The sequence below is a fragment of the Gorilla gorilla genome, chromosome 18, assembly GCF_029281585.2.
Source record: "Gorilla gorilla gorilla isolate KB3781 chromosome 18, NHGRI_mGorGor1-v2.1_pri, whole genome shotgun sequence".
Taxonomy (NCBI): Eukaryota; Metazoa; Chordata; class Mammalia; order Primates; family Hominidae; genus Gorilla; species Gorilla gorilla.
In genome coordinates, this window is record NC_073242.2 from 123901581 (window position 1) to 123919788 (window position 18208).

The following is an 18208-nucleotide window of genomic DNA, read 5'->3' on the forward strand; positions in this document are numbered from 1 at the left end:
ATATTTCCATGTTCATACAGATAGCGGTGTAGATATTTCCATGTTCATACAGATTGCGGTGCTGATATTTCCATGTTTATACAGGTAGCGGTGTAGATATTTCCATGTTTATACAGATGGCGGTGTAGATATTTCCATGTTTATACAGATAGCGGTGTAGATATTTCCATGTTTATACAGATAGCGGTGTAGATATCTCCATCTTAATAAAGATGGCGGTGTAGATAGTTATATGTTCATACAGTTGGCGGTGCAGATATTTCCATGTTCATACAGATGGCGGTGTAGATATTTCCATGTTCATACAGATAGCGGTGTAGTTATTTCCATGTGCAAAGAGATAGCTGAGTAGATATTTCCATGTATATGCAGATAGCAGTATAGATATTTCCATTTTCATGCAGATAGCGGTGTAGATATTTCCATGTTCAAACAGATAGCAGTGTAGATATTTCCATGTTCATACAGATAGCGGTGTAGATATTTCCATGTTCAGATAGCGGTGTAGATATTTCCATGTTTATACAGATAGCGGTGAAGATGTATGCATGTTTACACAGATAGCGGTGTAGATATTTCCATGTTCATCCAGATGGCTGTGTAGATATATCCATGTTCTTACAGATAACGGTGTAGATATTTCCATGTTCATAGAGATAGCGGTGTAGATATTTCCATGTTCATCCAGATGGCTGTGTAGATATATCCATGTTCATAAAGATAGCGGTGTAGATATTTCCATGTTCATACAGATAGCCGTGTACATATTTCCATGTTCATACAGATAGCGGTGTAGATATTTCCATTTTCATACAGATAGCAGTGTAGATATTTCCATGTTTATACAGATAGCGGTGAAGATGTATGCATGTTTACACAGATAGCGGTGTAGATATTTCCATGTTCAAACAGATAGCGGTGTAGATATTTCCATGTTCATACAGGTAGCGGTGTAGATATTTCCATGTTTATACAGATTGCGGTGAAGATGTATGCATATTTACACAGATAGCGGTGTAGATATTTCCATGTTCATACAGATAGCGGTGTAGATATTTCCATGTTCATACAGATAGCGGTGTAGATATTTCCATGTTCATACAGATTGCGGTGCTGATATTTCCATGTTTATACAGTTAGCGGTGTAGATATTTCCATGTTTATACAGATAGCGGTGTAGATATTTCCATGTTTATACAGATAGCGGTGTAGATATTTCCATGTTTATACAGATATCGGTGTAGATATTTCCATGTTTATACAGATAGCGGTGTAGATATCTCCATCTTAATAAAGATGGCGGTGTAGATAGTTATATGTTCATACAGTTGGCGGTGCAGATATTTCCATGTTCATACAGATGGCGGTGTAGATATTTCCATGTTCATACAGATAGCGGTGTAGTTATTTCCATGTGTAAAGAGATAGCTGAGTAGTTATTTCCATGTATATGCAGATAGCAGTGTAGATATTTCCATTTTCATGCAGATAGCGGTGTAGATATTTCCATGTTCAAACAGATAGCAGTGTAGATATTTCCATGTTCATACAGATAGCGGTGTAGATATTTCCATGTTCATACAGATAGCGGTGTAGATATTTCCATGTTTATACAGATTGCGGTGAAGATGTATGCATATTTACACAGATAACGGTGTAGATATTTCCATGTTCATACAGATAGCGGTGTTTATATTTCCATGTTCATCCAGATGGCTGTGTAGATATATCCATGTTCATACAGATAGCGGTGTAGATACTTCCATTTTCATACAGGTAGTGGTGTAGATATTTCCATGTTCATACAGATAGCGGTGTAGCTATTTCCATGTTCATACAGATAGCGGTGTAGATATTTCAATGTTCATAGAGATAGCGGTGTAGATATTTCCATGTTTATACAGATAGCGGTGTAGATATTTCCATGTTTATTGAGATAGCGGTATAGATAGCTCCATCTTAATACAGATGTTGGTGTAGATATTTATATGTTCATACAGATGGCGGTGCAGATATTTCCATGTTCATACAGATGGCGGTGTAGATATTTCCATGTTCAGATAGCGGTGTAGATATTTCCATGTTCATACAGATAGCGGTGTAGATATTTCCATGTTCATACAGATAGCGGTGTAGTTATTTCCATGTGTAAAGAGATAGCTGTGTAGATATTTCCATGTATATGCAGATAGCTGTGTGGATATTTCCATTTTCATGCAGATAGCGGTTTAGATATTTCCATGTTCAAACAGATGGCGGTGTAGATATTTCCATGTTCATAGAGATAGCGGTGCAGATATTTCCATGTTTATACAGATAGAGGTGAAGATGTATGCATGTTTACACAGATAGCGGAATAGATATTTCCATGTTCATACAGATCGCGGTGTAGATATTTCCATGTTCATCCAGATGGCTGTGTAGACATATCCATGTTCATACAGATGGCGGTGAAGATATTTCCATGTTCATACAGACGGCGGTGAAGATATTTCCATGTTCATACAGACAGCGGTGTAGATATTTCCATGTTCATACAGATAGCGGTGTAGGTATTTCCATGTTCATACAGATGGCTGTGTAGATATATCCATGTTCATACAGATGACGGTGAATATATTTCCATGTTCATACAGATAGCGGTGTAGATATTTCCATGTTCATACAGATAGCGGTGTAGATATTTCCATGTTCATACTGATAGCGGTGCTGATATTTCCATGTTTATACAGGTAGCGGTGTAGATATTTCCATGTTTATACAGATAGCGGTGTAGATATTTCCATGTTTATACAGATAGCGGTGTAGATATTTCCATGTTTATACAGATAGCAGTGTAGATATCTCCTTCTTAATACAGATGGCTGTGTAGATGTTTATATGTTCATACAGATGGCGGTGCAGATATTTCCATGTGCATACAGACGGCAGTGTAGATATTTCCAAGTTTATAGAGATTGCGCTGTAGTTATTTGCATGTGTAAAGAGGTAGCTGTGTAGATATTTCCATGTATATGCAGATAGCTGTTTAGATATTTCCATTTTCACGCAGATAGCGTTTTAGATATTTCCATGTTCAAACAGATAGCAGTGTAGATATTTCCATGTTCATAGAGAGAGCGGTGTAGATATTTCCATGTTCATACAGATAGCGGTGTAGATATTTCCATGTTTATACAGATAGTGGTGAAGAGGTATGCATGTTTACACAGATAGCGGTGTAGATATTTCCATGTTCATACAGATAGCGGTGTAGATATTTCTATGTTCATCCAGATGGCTGTGTAGACATATCCATGTTCATACAGATGGCGGTGAAGATATTTCCATGTTCATACAGATAGCGGTGTAGATATTTCCATGTTCATCCAGATGGCTGTGTAGTTATATCCATGTTCATACAGATAGCGGTGTAGATATTTCCATGTTCATACAGATAGCGGTGTAGATATTTCCATGTTCATACAGATAGCGGTGTAGATATTTCCATGTTCATACAGATAGCGGTGTAGATATTTCCATGTTCATACAGGTAACGGTGTAGATATTTCCATGTTCATACAGATAGCGGTGCTGATATTTCCATGTTTATACAGGCAGCGGTGTAGATATTTCCATGTTTATACAGATAGCGGTGTAGATATCTCCTTCTTAATACAGATGGCGGTGTAGATATTTATATGTTCATACAGATGGCGGTGCAGATATTTCCATGTTCATACAGATGGTGGTGTAGATATTTCCATGTTTATAGATATAGCGGTGTAGTTATTTCCATGTGTAAAGAGATAGCTGTGTATATATTTCCATGTATATGCAGATAGCTTTGTAGATATTTCCATTTTCATGCAGTTAGCGGTGTAGATATTTACATGTTCAAACAGATAGCAGTGTAGTTATTTCCATGTTCATTCAGATAGCTTTGTATATATTTCCATGTTCATACAGATAGCGTTGTAGATATTTCCATGTTCATACAGATAGCGGTGTAGATATTTCCATGTTCATACAGATAGCGGTGCTGATATTTCCATGTTTATACAGGTAGCGGTGTAGACATTTCCATGTTTATACAGATAGCGGTGTAGATATTTCCATGTTTATACAGATAGCGGTGTAGATATTTCCATGTTTATTGAGATAGCGGTATAGATAGCTCCATCTTAATACAGATGTTGGTGTAGATATTTATATGTTCATACAGATGGCGGTGCAGATATTTCCATGTTCATACAGATGGCGGTGTAGATATTTCCATGTTCAGATAGCGGTGTAGATATTTCCATGTTCATACAGATAGCGGTGTAGATATTTCCATGTTCATACAGATAGCGGTGTAGATAATTCCATGTTCATACAGGTAGCGGTGTAGATTTTTCTATGTTCATACAGATAGCGGTGTAGATATTTCCATGTTCATACAGATAGCGGTGTAGTTATTTCCATGTGTAAAGAGATAGCTGTGTAGATATTTCCATGTATATGCAGATAGCTGTGTGGATATTTCCATTTTCATGCAGACAGCGGTTTAGATATTTCCATGTTCAAACAGATGGCGGTGTAGATATTTCCATGTTCATAGAGATAGCGGTGCAGATATTTCCATGTTTATACAGATAGCGGTGAAGATGTATGCATGTTTACACAGATAGCGGAATAGATATTTCCATGTTCATACAGATCGCGGTGTAGATATTTCCATGTTCATCCAGATGGCTGTGTAGACATATCCATGTTCATACAGATGGCGGTGAAGATATTTCCATGTTCATACAGATGGCGGTGAAGATATTTCCATGTTCATACAGACAGCGGTGTAGATATTTCCATGTTCATACAGATAGCGGTGTAGGTATTTCCATGTTCATACAGATGGCTGTGTAGATATATCCATGTTCATACAGATGACGGTGAATATATTTCCATGTTCATACAGATAGCGGTGTAGATATTTCCATGTTCATACAGATAGCGGTGTAGATATTTCCATGTTCATACTGATAGCGGTGCTGATATTTCCATGTTTATACAGTTAGCGGTGTAGATATTTCCATGTTTATACAGATAGCGGTGTAGATATTTCCATGTTTATACAGATAGCGGTGTAGATATTTCCATGTTTATACAGATAGCGGTGTAGATATCTCCTTCTTAATACAGATGGCTGTGTAGATGTTTATATGTTCATACAGATGGCGGTGCAGATATTTCCATGTTCATACAGACGGCAGTGTAGATATTTCCAAGTTTATAGAGATTGCGCTGTAGTTATTTGCATGTGTAAAGAGGTAGCTGTGTAGATATTTCCATGTATATGCAGATAGCTGTGTAGGTATTTCCATTTTCACGCAGATAGCGTTTTAGATATTTCCATGTTCAAACAGATAGCGGTGTAGATATTTCCAAGTTCATAGAGAGAGCGGTGTAGATATTTCCATGTTCATACAGATAGCGGTGTAGATATTTCCATGTTTATACAGATAGTGGTGAAGATGTATGCATGTTTACACAGATAGCGGTGTAGATATTTCCATGTTCATACAGATAGCGGTGTAGATATTTCCATGTTCATCCAGATGGCTGTGTAGACATATCCATGTTCATACAGATGGCGGTGAAGATATTTCCATGTTCATACAGATAGCGGTGTAGATATTTCCATGTTCATCCAGATGGCTGTGTAGTTATATCCATGTTCATACAGATAGCAGTGTAGATATTTCCATGTTCATACAGATAGCGGTGTAGATATTTCCATCTTCATACAGATAGCGGTGTAGATATTTCCATGTTCATACAGATAGCGGTGTAGATATTTCCATGTACATACAGGTAGTGGTGTAGATATTTCCATGTTCATACAGATAGCGGTGCTGATATTTCCATGTTTATACAGGCAGCGGTGTAGATATTTCCATGTTTATACAGATAGCGGTGTAGATATCTCCTTCTTAATACAGATGGCGGTGTAGATATTTATATGTTCATACAGATGGCGGTGCAGATATTTCCATGTTCATACAGATGGCGGTGTAGATATTTCCATGTTCAGATAGCAGTGTAGATATTTCCATGTTCATACAGATAGCGGTGTAGATATTTCCATGTTCATACAGATAGCGGTGTAGATAATTCCATGTTCATACAGGTAGCGGTGTAGATTTTTCTATGTTCATACAGATAGCGGTGTAGATATTTCCATGTTCATACAGATAGCGGTGTAGTTATTTCCATGTGTAAAGAGATAGCTGTGTAGATATTTCCATGTATATGCAGATAGCTGTGTGGATATTTCCATTTTCATGCAGATAGCGGTTTAGATATTTCCATGTTCAAACAGATAGCGGTTTAGATATTTCCATGTTCATACAGATAGCGGTTTAGATATTTACATGTTTATACAGATAGCGGTGAAGATGTATGCATGTTTACACAGATAGCGGTGTAGATATTTCCATGTTCATACAGATCGCGGTGTAGATATTTCCATGTTCATCCAGATGGCTGTGTAGACATATCCATGTTCATACAGATGGCGGTGAAGATATTTCCATGTTCATACAGACAGCGGTGTAGATATTTCCATGTTCATACAGATAGCGGTGTAGATATTTCCATGTTCATACAGATGGCTGTGTTGATATATCCATGTTCATACAGATGACGGTGAATATATTTCCATGTTCATACAGATAGCGGTGTAGATATTTCCATGTTCATACAGATAGCAGTGTAGATATTTCCATGTTCATACCGATAGCGGTGCTGATATTTCCATGTTTATACAGGTAGCGGTGTAGATATTTCCATGTTTATACAGATAGCGGTGTAGATATTTCCATGTTTATACAGATAGCGGTGTAGATATTTCCATGTTTATACAGATAGCGGTGTAGATATCTCCTTCTTAATACAGATGGCTGTGTAGATGTTTATATGTTCATACAGATGGTAGTGCAGATATTTCCATGTGCATACAGATGGCAGTGTAGATATTTCCAAGTTTATAGAGATTGCGGTGTAGTTATTTGCATGTGTAAAGAGGTAGCTGTGCAGATATTTCCATTTATATGCAGATAGCTGTGTAGATATTTCCATTTTCATGCAGACAGCGTTGTAGATATTTCCATGTTCAAACAGATAGCGGTGTAGGTATTTCCACATTCATACAGATAGTGGTGTAGATATTTCCACGTTCATACAGATAGCGGTGTAGATATTTCCATGTTCATACAGATAGCGGTGTAGTTATTTCCATGTTCATACAGATAGCGGTGCTGATATTTCCATGTTTATACAGGTAGCGGTGTAGATATTTCCATGTTTATACAGATAGCGGTGTAGATATTTCCATGTTTATACAGATAGCGGTGTAGATATTTAAATGTTTATACAGATAGCGGTGTAGATATCTCCATGTTAATAAAGATGGCGGTGTAGTTATTTATATGTTCATAAAGTTGGCGGTGCAGATATTTCCATGTTCATACAGATGGCGGTGTAGATATTTCCATGTTCATACAGATAGCGGTGTAGTTATTTCCATGTGCAAAGAGATAGCTGAGTAGATATTTCCATGTATATGCAGATAGCAGTATAGATATTTCCATTTTCATGCAGATAGCGGTGTAGATATTTCCATGTTCAAACAGATAGCAGTGTAGATATTTCCATGTTCATACAGATAGCGGTGTAGATATTTCCATGTTCAGATAGCGGTGTAGATATTTCCATGTTTATACAGATAGCGGTGAAGATGTATGCATGTTTACACAGATAGCGGTGTAGATATTTCCATGTTCATCCAGATGGCTGTGTAGATATATCCATGTTCTTACAGATAACGGTGTAGATATTTCCATGTTCATACAGATAGCGGTGTAGATATTTCCATGTTCATCCAGATGGCTGTGTAGATATATCCATGTTCATACAGATAGCGATGTAGATATTTCCATGTTCATACAGATAGCCGTGTACATATTTCCATGTTCTTACAGATAGCGGTGTAGATATTTCCATGTTCATCCAGATGGCTGTGTAGTTATATCCATGTTCATACAGATAGCGGTGTAGATATTTCCATGTTCATACAGATAGCGGTGTAGATATTTCCATATTCATACAGATAGCGGTGTAGATATTTCCATGTTCATACAGATAGCGGTGTAGATATTTCCATGTTCATACAGGTAGCGGTGTAGATATTTCCATGTTCATACAGATAGCGGTGCTGATATTTCCATGTTTATACAAGCAGCGGTGTAGATATTTCCATGTTTATACAGATAGCGGTGTAGATATCTCCTTCTTAATACAGATGGCGGTGTAGGTATTTATATGTTCATACAGATGGCGGTGCAGATATTTCCATGTTCATACAGATGGTGGTGTAGATATTTCCATGTTTATAGATATAGCGGTGTAGTTATTTCCATGTGTAAAGAGATAGCTGTGTATATATTTCCATGTATATGCAGATAGCTTTGTAGATATTTCCATTTTCATGCAGTTAGCGGTGTAGATATTTACATGTTCAAACAGATAGCGGTGTAGGTATTTCCATGTTCATTCAGATAGCTTTGTATATATTTCCATGTTCATACAGATAGCGTTGTAGATATTTCCATGTTCATACAGATAGCGGTGTAGATATTTCCATGTTCATACAGATAGCGGTGCTGATATTTCCATGTTTATACAGGTAGCGGTGTAGACATTTCCATGTTTATACAGATAGCGGTGTAGATATTTCCATGTTTATACAGATAGCGGTGTAGATATTTCCATGTTCATACAGATCGCGGTGTAGATATTTCCATGTTCATCCAGATGGCTGTGTAGACATATCCATGTTCATACAGATGGCGGTGAAGATATTTCCATGTTCATACAGACGGCGGTGAAGATATTTCCATGTTCATACAGACAGCGGTGTAGATATTTCCATGTTCATACAGATAGCGGTGTAGGTATTTCCATGTTCATACAGATGGCTGTGTAGATATATCCATGTTCATACAGATGACGGTGAATATATTTCCATGTTCATACAGATAGCGGTGTAGATATTTCCATGTTCATACAGATAGCGGTGTAGATATTTCCATGTTCATACTGATAGCGGTGCTGATATTTCCATGTTTATACAGGTAGCGGTGTAGATATTTCCATGTTTATACAGATAGCGGTGTAGATATTTCCATGTTTATACAGATAGCGGTGTAGATATTTCCATGTTTATACAGATAGCAGTGTAGATATCTCCTTCTTAATACAGATGGCTGTGTAGATGTTTATATGTTCATACAGATGGCGGTGCAGATATTTCCATGTGCATACAGACGGCAGTGTAGATATTTCCAAGTTTATAGAGATTGCGCTGTAGTTATTTGCATGTGTAAAGAGGTAGCTGTGTAGATATTTCCATGTATATGCAGATAGCTGTTTAGATATTTCCATTTTCACGCAGATAGCGTTTTAGATATTTCCATGTTCAAACAGATAGCAGTGTAGATATTTCCATGTTCATAGAGAGAGCGGTGTAGATATTTCCATGTTCATACAGATAGCGGTGTAGATATTTCCATGTTTATACAGATAGTGGTGAAGATGTATGCATGTTTACACAGATAGCGGTGTAGATATTTCCATGTTCATACAGATAGCGGTGTAGATATTTCTATGTTCATCCAGATGGCTGTGTAGACATATCCATGTTCATACAGATGGCGGTGAAGATATTTCCATGTTCATACAGATAGCGGTGTAGATATTTCCATGTTCATCCAGATGGCTGTGTAGTTATATCCATGTTCATACAGATAGCGGTGTAGATATTTCCATGTTCATACAGATAGCGGTGTAGATATTTCCATGTTCATACAGATAGCGGTGTAGATATTTCCATGTTCATACAGATAGCGGTGTAGATATTTCCATGTTCATACAGGTAACGGTGTAGATATTTCCATGTTCATACAGATAGCGGTGCTGATATTTCCATGTTTATACAGGCAGCGGTGTAGATATTTCCATGTTTATACAGATAGCGGTGTAGATATCTCCTTCTTAATACAGATGGCGGTGTAGATATTTATATGTTCATACAGATGGCGGTGCAGATATTTCCATGTTCATACAGATGGTGGTGTAGATATTTCCATGTTTATAGATATAGCGGTGTAGTTATTTCCATGTGTAAAGAGATAGCTGTGTATATATTTCCATGTATATGCAGATAGCTTTGTAGATATTTCCATTTTCATGCAGTTAGCGGTGTAGATATTTACATGTTCAAACAGATAGCAGTGTAGTTATTTCCATGTTCATTCAGATAGCTTTGTATATATTTCCATGTTCATACAGATAGCGTTGTAGATATTTCCATGTTCATACAGATAGCGGTGTAGATATTTCCATGTTCATACAGATAGCGGTGCTGATATTTCCATGTTTATACAGGTAGCGGTGTAGACATTTCCATGTTTATACAGATAGCGGTGTAGATATTTCCATGTTTATACAGATAGCGGTGTAGATATTTCCATGTTTATTGAGATAGCGGTATAGATAGCTCCATCTTAATACAGATGTTGGTGTAGATATTTATATGTTCATACAGATGGCGGTGCAGATATTTCCATGTTCATACAGATGGCGGTGTAGATATTTCCATGTTCAGATAGCGGTGTAGATATTTCCATGTTCATACAGATAGCGGTGTAGATATTTCCATGTTCATACAGATAGCGGTGTAGATAATTCCATGTTCATACAGGTAGCGGTGTAGATTTTTCTATGTTCATACAGATAGCGGTGTAGATATTTCCATGTTCATACAGATAGCGGTGTAGTTATTTCCATGTGTAAAGAGATAGCTGTGTAGATATTTCCATGTATATGCAGATAGCTGTGTGGATATTTCCATTTTCATGCAGACAGCGGTTTAGATATTTCCATGTTCAAACAGATGGCGGTGTAGATATTTCCATGTTCATAGAGATAGCGGTGCAGATATTTCCATGTTTATACAGATAGCGGTGAAGATGTATGCATGTTTACACAGATAGCGGAATAGATATTTCCATGTTCATACAGATCGCGGTGTAGATATTTCCATGTTCATCCAGATGGCTGTGTAGACATATCCATGTTCATACAGATGGCGGTGAAGATATTTCCATGTTCATACAGATGGCGGTGAAGATATTTCCATGTTCATACAGACAGCGGTGTAGATATTTCCATGTTCATACAGATAGCGGTGTAGGTATTTCCATGTTCATACAGATGGCTGTGTAGATATATCCATGTTCATACAGATGACGGTGAATATATTTCCATGTTCATACAGATAGCGGTGTAGATATTTCCATGTTCATACAGATAGCGGTGTAGATATTTCCATGTTCATACTGATAGCGGTGCTGATATTTCCATGTTTATACAGTTAGCGGTGTAGATATTTCCATGTTTATACAGATAGCGGTGTAGATATTTCCATGTTTATACAGATAGCGGTGTAGATATTTCCATGTTTATACAGATAGCGGTGTAGATATCTCCTTCTTAATACAGATGGCTGTGTAGATGTTTATATGTTCATACAGATGGCGGTGCAGATATTTCCATGTTCATACAGACGGCAGTGTAGATATTTCCAAGTTTATAGAGATTGCGCTGTAGTTATTTGCATGTGTAAAGAGGTAGCTGTGTAGATATTTCCATGTATATGCAGATAGCTGTGTAGGTATTTCCATTTTCACGCAGATAGCGTTTTAGATATTTCCATGTTCAAACAGATAGCGGTGTAGATATTTCCAAGTTCATAGAGAGAGCGGTGTAGATATTTCCATGTTCATACAGATAGCGGTGTAGATATTTCCATGTTTATACAGATAGTGGTGAAGATGTATGCATGTTTACACAGATAGCGGTGTAGATATTTCCATGTTCATACAGATAGCGGTGTAGATATTTCCATGTTCATCCAGATGGCTGTGTAGACATATCCATGTTCATACAGATGGCGGTGAAGATATTTCCATGTTCATACAGATAGCGGTGTAGATATTTCCATGTTCATCCAGATGGCTGTGTAGTTATATCCATGTTCATACAGATAGCAGTGTAGATATTTCCATGTTCATACAGATAGCGGTGTAGATATTTCCATCTTCATACAGATAGCGGTGTAGATATTTCCATGTTCATACAGATAGCGGTGTAGATATTTCCATGTACATACAGGTAGTGGTGTAGATATTTCCATGTTCATACAGATAGCGGTGCTGATATTTCCATGTTTATACAGGCAGCGGTGTAGATATTTCCATGTTTATACAGATAGCGGTGTAGATATCTCCTTCTTAATACAGATGGCGGTGTAGATATTTATATGTTCATACAGATGGCGGTGCAGATATTTCCATGTTCATACAGATGGCGGTGTAGATATTTCCATGTTCAGATAGCAGTGTAGATATTTCCATGTTCATACAGATAGCGGTGTAGATATTTCCATGTTCATACAGATAGCGGTGTAGATAATTCCATGTTCATACAGGTAGCGGTGTAGATTTTTCTATGTTCATACAGATAGCGGTGTAGATATTTCCATGTTCATACAGATAGCGGTGTAGTTATTTCCATGTGTAAAGAGATAGCTGTGTAGATATTTCCATGTATATGCAGATAGCTGTGTGGATATTTCCATTTTCATGCAGATAGCGGTTTAGATATTTCCATGTTCAAACAGATAGCGGTTTAGATATTTCCATGTTCATACAGATAGCGGTTTAGATATTTACATGTTTATACAGATAGCGGTGAAGATGTATGCATGTTTACACAGATAGCGGTGTAGATATTTCCATGTTCATACAGATCGCGGTGTAGATATTTCCATGTTCATCCAGATGGCTGTGTAGACATATCCATGTTCATACAGATGGCGGTGAAGATATTTCCATGTTCATACAGACAGCGGTGTAGATATTTCCATGTTCATACAGATAGCGGTGTAGATATTTCCATGTTCATACAGATGGCTGTGTTGATATATCCATGTTCATACAGATGACGGTGAATATATTTCCATGTTCATACAGATAGCGGTGTAGATATTTCCATGTTCATACAGATAGCAGTGTAGATATTTCCATGTTCATACCGATAGCGGTGCTGATATTTCCATGTTTATACAGGTAGCGGTGTAGATATTTCCATGTTTATACAGATAGCGGTGTAGATATTTCCATGTTTATACAGATAGCGGTGTAGATATTTCCATGTTTATACAGATAGCGGTGTAGATATCTCCTTCTTAATACAGATGGCTGTGTAGATGTTTATATGTTCATACAGATGGTAGTGCAGATATTTCCATGTGCATACAGATGGCAGTGTAGATATTTCCAAGTTTATAGAGATTGCGGTGTAGTTATTTGCATGTGTAAAGAGGTAGCTGTGCAGATATTTCCATTTATATGCAGATAGCTGTGTAGATATTTCCATTTTCATGCAGACAGCGTTGTAGATATTTCCATGTTCAAACAGATAGCGGTGTAGGTATTTCCACATTCATACAGATAGTGGTGTAGATATTTCCACGTTCATACAGATAGCGGTGTAGATATTTCCATGTTCATACAGATAGCGGTGTAGTTATTTCCATGTTCATACAGATAGCGGTGCTGATATTTCCATGTTTATACAGGTAGCGGTGTAGATATTTCCATGTTTATACAGATAGCGGTGTAGATATTTCCATGTTTATACAGATAGCGGTGTAGATATTTAAATGTTTATACAGATAGCGGTGTAGATATCTCCATGTTAATAAAGATGGCGGTGTAGTTATTTATATGTTCATAAAGTTGGCGGTGCAGATATTTCCATGTTCATACAGATGGCGGTGTAGATATTTCCATGTTCATACAGATAGCGGTGTAGTTATTTCCATGTGCAAAGAGATAGCTGAGTAGATATTTCCATGTATATGCAGATAGCAGTATAGATATTTCCATTTTCATGCAGATAGCGGTGTAGATATTTCCATGTTCAAACAGATAGCAGTGTAGATATTTCCATGTTCATACAGATAGCGGTGTAGATATTTCCATGTTCAGATAGCGGTGTAGATATTTCCATGTTTATACAGATAGCGGTGAAGATGTATGCATGTTTACACAGATAGCGGTGTAGATATTTCCATGTTCATCCAGATGGCTGTGTAGATATATCCATGTTCTTACAGATAACGGTGTAGATATTTCCATGTTCATACAGATAGCGGTGTAGATATTTCCATGTTCATCCAGATGGCTGTGTAGATATATCCATGTTCATACAGATAGCGATGTAGATATTTCCATGTTCATACAGATAGCCGTGTACATATTTCCATGTTCTTACAGATAGCGGTGTAGATATTTCCATGTTCATCCAGATGGCTGTGTAGTTATATCCATGTTCATACAGATAGCGGTGTAGATATTTCCATGTTCATACAGATAGCGGTGTAGATATTTCCATATTCATACAGATAGCGGTGTAGATATTTCCATGTTCATACAGATAGCGGTGTAGATATTTCCATGTTCATACAGGTAGCGGTGTAGATATTTCCATGTTCATACAGATAGCGGTGCTGATATTTCCATGTTTATACAAGCAGCGGTGTAGATATTTCCATGTTTATACAGATAGCGGTGTAGATATCTCCTTCTTAATACAGATGGCGGTGTAGGTATTTATATGTTCATACAGATGGCGGTGCAGATATTTCCATGTTCATACAGATGGTGGTGTAGATATTTCCATGTTTATAGATATAGCGGTGTAGTTATTTCCATGTGTAAAGAGATAGCTGTGTATATATTTCCATGTATATGCAGATAGCTTTGTAGATATTTCCATTTTCATGCAGTTAGCGGTGTAGATATTTACATGTTCAAACAGATAGCGGTGTAGGTATTTCCATGTTCATTCAGATAGCTTTGTATATATTTCCATGTTCATACAGATAGCGTTGTAGATATTTCCATGTTCATACAGATAGCGGTGTAGATATTTCCATGTTCATACAGATAGCGGTGCTGATATTTCCATGTTTATACAGGTAGCGGTGTAGACATTTCCATGTTTATACAGATAGCGGTGTAGATATTTCCATGTTTATACAGATAGCGGTGTAGATATTTCCATGTTTATTGAGATAGCGGTATAGATAGCTCCATCTTAATACAGATGTTGGTGTAGATATTTATATGTTCATACAGATGGCGGTGCAGATATTTCCATGTTCATACAGATGGCGGTGTAGATATTTCCATGTTCAGATAGCGGTGTAGATATTTCCATGTTCATACAGATAGCGGTGTAGATATTTCCATGTTCATACAGATAGCGGTGTAGATAATTCCATGTTCATACAGGTAGCGGTGTAGATTTTTCTATGTTCATACAGATAGCGGTGTAGATATTTCCATGTTCATACAGATAGCGGTGTAGTTATTTCCATGTGTAAAGAGATAGCTGTGTAGATATTTCCATGTATATGCAGATAGCTGTGTGGATATTTCCATTTTCATGCAGATAGCGGTTTAGATATTTCCATGTTCAAACAGATAGCGGTTTAGATATTTCCATTTTCATACAGATAGCGGTTTAGATATTTACATGTTTATACAGATAGCGGTGAAGATGTATGCATGTTTACACAGATAGCGGTGTAGATATTTCCATGTTCATACAGATCGCGGTGTAGATATTTCCATGTTCATCCAGATGGCTGTGTAGACATATCCATGTTCATACAGATGGCGGTGAAGATATTTCCATGTTCATACAGACAGCGGTGTAGATATTTCCATGTTCATACAGATAGCGGTGTAGATATTTCCATGTTCATACAGATGGCTGTGTAGATATATCCATGTTCATACAGATGACGGTGAATATATTTTCATGTTCATACCGATAGCAGTGCTGATATTTCCATGTTTATACAGGTAGCGGTGTAGATATTTCCATGTTTATACAGATAGCGGTGTAGATATTTCCATGTTTATACAGATAGCGGTGTAGATATCTCCTTCTTAATACAGATGGCTGGGTAGATGTTTATATGTTCATACAGATGGTAGTGCAGATATTTCCATGTGCATACAGATGGCAGTGTAGATATTTCCAAGTTTATAGAGATTGCGGTGTAGTTATTTGCATGTGTAAAGAGGTAGCTGTGCAGATATTTCCATTTATATGCAGATAGCTGTGTAGATATTTCCATTTTCATGCAGACAGCGTTGTAGATATTTCCATGTTCAAACAGATAGCGGTGTAGGTATTTCCACATTCATACAGATAGTGGTGTAGATATTTCCACGTTCATACAGATAGCGGTGTAGATATTTCCATGTTCATACAGATAGCGGTGTAGTTATTTCCATGTTCATACAGATAGCGGTGCTGATCTTTCCATGTTTATACAGGTAGCGGTGTAGATATTTCCATGTTTATACAGATAGCGGTGTAGATATTTCCATGTTTATACAGATAGCGGTGTAGATATTTAAATGTTTATACAGATAGCGGTGTAGATATCTCCATGTTAATAAAGATGGCGGTGTAGTTATTTATATGTTCATAAAGTTGGCGGTGCAGATATTTCCATGTTCATACAGATGGCGGTGTAGATATTTCCATGTTCATACAGATAGCGGTGTAGTTATTTCCATGTGCAAAGAGATAGCTGAGTAGATATTTCCATGTATATGCAGATAGCAGTATAGATATTTCCATTTTCATGCAGATAGCGGTGTAGATATTTCCATGTTCAAACAGATAGCAGTGTAGATATTTCCATGTTCATACAGATAGCGGTGTAGATATTTCCATGTTCAGATAGCGGTGTAGATATTTCCATGTTTATACAGATAGCGGTGAAGATGTATGCATGTTTACACAGATAGCGGTGTAGATATTTCCATGTTCATCCAGATGGCTGTGTAGATATATCCATGTTCTTACAGATAACGGTGTAGATATTTCCATGTTCATACAGATAGCGGTGTAGATATTTCCATGTTCATCCAGATGGCTGTGTAGATATATCCATGTTCATACAGATAGCGATGTAGATATTTCCATGTTCATACAGATAGCCGTGTACATATTTCCATGTTCTTACAGATAGCGGTGTAGATATTTCCATGTTCATCCAGATGGCTGTGTAGTTATATCCATGTTCATACAGATAGCGGTGTAGATATTTCCATGTTCATACAGATAGCGGTGTAGATATTTCCATATTCATACAGATAGCGGTGTAGATATTTCCATGTTCATACAGATAGCGGTGTAGATATTTCCATGTTCATACAGGTAACGGTGTAGATATTTCCATGTTCATACAGATAGCGGTGCTGATATTTCCATGTTTATACAAGCAGCGGTGTAGATATTTCCATGTTTATACAGATAGCGGTGTAGATATCTCCTTCTTAATACAGATGGCGGTGTAGGTATTTATATGTTCATACAGATGGCGGTGCAGATATTTCCATGTTCATACAGATGGTGGTGTAGATATTTCCATGTTTATAGATATAGCGGTGTAGTTATTTCCATGTGTAAAGAGATAGCTGTGTATATATTTCCATGTATATGCAGATAGCTTTGTAGATATTTCCATTTTCATGCAGTTAGCGGTGTAGATATTTACATGTTCAAACAGATAGCGGTGTAGGTATTTCCATGTTCATTCAGATAGCTTTGTATATATTTCCATGTTCATACTGATAGCGTTGTAGATATTTCCATGTTCATACAGATAGCGGTGTAGATATTTCCATGTTCATACAGATAGCGGTGCTGATATTTCCATGTTTATACAGGTAGCGGTGTAGACATTTCCATGTTTATACAGATAGCGGTGTAGATATTTCCATGTTTATACAGATAGCGGTGTAGATATTTCCATGTTTATTGAGATAGCGGTATAGATAGCTCCATCTTAATACAGATGTTGGTGTAGATATTTATATGTTCATACAGATGGCGGTGCAGATATTTCCATGTTCATACAGATGGCGGTGTAGATATTTCCATGTTCAGATAGCGGTGTAGATATTTCCATGTTCATACAGATAGCGGTGTAGATATTTCCATGTTCATACAGATAGCGGTGTAGATAATTCCATGT